The following is a 2514-nucleotide window of genomic DNA, read 5'->3' on the forward strand; positions in this document are numbered from 1 at the left end:
GGTGTGGGGGGGTGTGGGGAGCCCGGTGGTGGCGGTGGCTTTGGCGCAGGCGGCGGTGGCGGCGACCGCGCGTCGGCGAAGGATTCGCGATGACGGCCTGCGGGACCGAAGAGGACTGAGAGGAGGGTGTGGGGGGGGAGCCCTGGCCCACGGGCCTGGTGTGCGGCCGGGGCTGCCAGCTTGTAGTGCCGGGCGGCTGACCCTCTGCTGGTCAGGGGACCTGCGGCTGGCTGGGAGGCTGCAGAGGGGCAAGGGGCGGCAGGGGTTCGGAGGGATCCACGCCGGAGCGGCGATGCAAAAGGAGACGCTAGCAAAAGCCAACAGGTATTCCCAGGCGGTCTCCCATCCAAGTACTAACCAGGACAGACCCTGCTTCGCTTCCGAGATCAGACGAGATCTGCTGCGTTCAGGGTGGTATGGCCTTAGGCACTGGGACCCGGCTCCCGGCACTCCAAGAGCCTGCTCCCGACTTGCCTCCTGAGCGCACGCGCCATGCTGCTGGGCCGCTCGGGTGGCGAGCATGTCTGCCCGAGTGACTCCCGCCCGCTCCCCGCCTCCTCCGGTCGCCGCTGGTGTGGGCGACGGGCTACTCCTGGCCCGCAGCGAGGCCCCTTCGCGCCCCCCAGTGGCTCCACAGGCCTCTGTCACTTCCCTGACTGTGACATATGTCTGGGCGCCCTGGCATCCTGGGACTCCCCACGCCCGGAATGGCTTTTACCACGCCCCCCTACCCCAACCCCTCTCATCCCCCCCCAGCCCCACAAAAGCACACCCCCCTTGCTGCTGTGCTGTCCCCACCACTCAGGGCCACCGAGGGGGTCGCAGGGTCCTCTCAGTCCCCTCCACCCTAGGGACGTGCAACCCAGGCCCTGGCCCTGGCCGGCCCCACCCACTGGCCCAAAGCCAGGGAGAGCCACCCGCGACCAGGGGGCAGCACCTCCAGACTGCCGCCACCCTTCGTCACACAGCCTTCTGTCTGGGCCCTCGCCCCTCATCAGCGACCGGCGTCCCGCCCGATCACTGGTCACTTCACTGGCTACACATCACCTCTCCTGACCCAGGGTGTTGAGAGAGAGGATGAGAGAAGGCCAGAGACGGAGCAAGAGGTAGGCGGAGAGAGACAGACGGGGACTGTGGGGACAGACTTGCAGAGAGCACTTTCCAGGCTCTGGGCCTCGCGTGGAGGGGTGCTGCGTGGGGGCTGCACGGACATCAGCTGTTACCGCTTGGCCATCAGCTGTTGCCAGTTGGCCATTGGCCACTGGCAGAGCTGCGGTGGCCAAGCTAGGAAGCGCGGATGGTGGACTGCAAATTGCAGAGGGGCGCGGACTGCAGTGGGCCGGCTTGGTGGGTCTGTTGGTTGGCAGAGAATCGGCCGGCAGGTTGGGGATCGGGCGGCTCCGTCTTGCCGTGTCTCCAAGCCAGCTGCCCGTGAGACATGGTGCTATGAGGCCCCTATCCGTGGCTCTGTTGGTGTTCCTTCTTGGCCTCGCCAAATCCTGGGTTCTTGTGCGGGCAGAGGGACTAGAGTCCCCGCAGGACAGGGACCGACAGACAGAACGGGGGGACAGGGGGACAGGGGACCGGGAGACGGGTGTAAGGGGGGGGACAGGGAGAACGGTGGGACTGTAGGAACCCGGGGCGGGGGTACCGGGGGACGGGGTACCAGGAGATGGGGGAAGGGGGGCAGGGGGACAGGGAGACCGTTGGAACTGGGAGAACCGGGGGACGGGGGGTCTGGGAGACGGGGGCATGTGGGACGGGGGGAAGGGGTGACCGGAAGATGGGGGGACGGGAGTACGAGAGGGCCGGGGGGACGGGGGGACTGGGGGATGGGGGGACAAGGGGACCGGGGGACCGGGGGGACAGGGGGACTGGGTACTGGGAGACAGTGGGACCAGGGGACGGGGGGACCGGGAGATGGGGGGACACGGTACCAGGGGAAAGGGAGACCGGGGAATTGGGGACAGGGAGACTGGGGGACTGGGGGATTGGGGGAATGAGAGGACGGTGGGACTGGCGGACGGTGGGACGGAGGGACCAGGAGACCGGTGGATGGAGGGACAGGAGTACGAGGGTACTGGGGGACGAGGGACATGGGGAGGGGGGGACCGGGAAACGGGGGAACGGGGGACCGTGAGACGGGGGGACCGGGAGATGGGGGACCTGGGGCCGGGGGACGGGGTGACGGGGGGACCGGGAGACAGAGGGACAGGGGGACTGGAGGGTCGGGGGGACCGGGGGACGGGGGGACCGGGGGACGGGGGGACCGGGGCAACGGAGACGGGGGGGACCGGGGGAACGGCGGATGGGGGGACCAGGGGACCCGCGGACCGGGGGACCGGAGGTTGGGGGGACCGGGGGATAGGGGACCGGGCGACGGGGTGACCAGGGGCATGAATGGACTGGGGGGACGGGGGTACCAGTGGACCGGGAGATGGGGGGACCGGGGGACCGGGGACCGGGGGACGGGGGGACCGGGGGACCGGGGGTTGGGGGACTGGGGGATGAGGG

General features: G+C 69.7%; 1 pseudogene; it reads right to left on the minus strand.

Annotated features, from left to right (window-relative positions):
- Positions 1 to 308: 308 nt before the first annotated feature.
- On the minus strand, positions 309 to 428 carry LOC148756136 (5S ribosomal RNA; annotated as a pseudogene).
- Positions 429 to 2514: the final 2086 nt, after the last annotated feature.

The sequence above is a fragment of the Rhinolophus sinicus genome, chromosome 12 (genome assembly GCF_057876585.1).
Source record: "Rhinolophus sinicus isolate RSI-liver-muscle chromosome 12, RSI-T2T, whole genome shotgun sequence".
NCBI classification, from domain to species: Eukaryota; Metazoa; Chordata; class Mammalia; order Chiroptera; family Rhinolophidae; genus Rhinolophus; species Rhinolophus sinicus.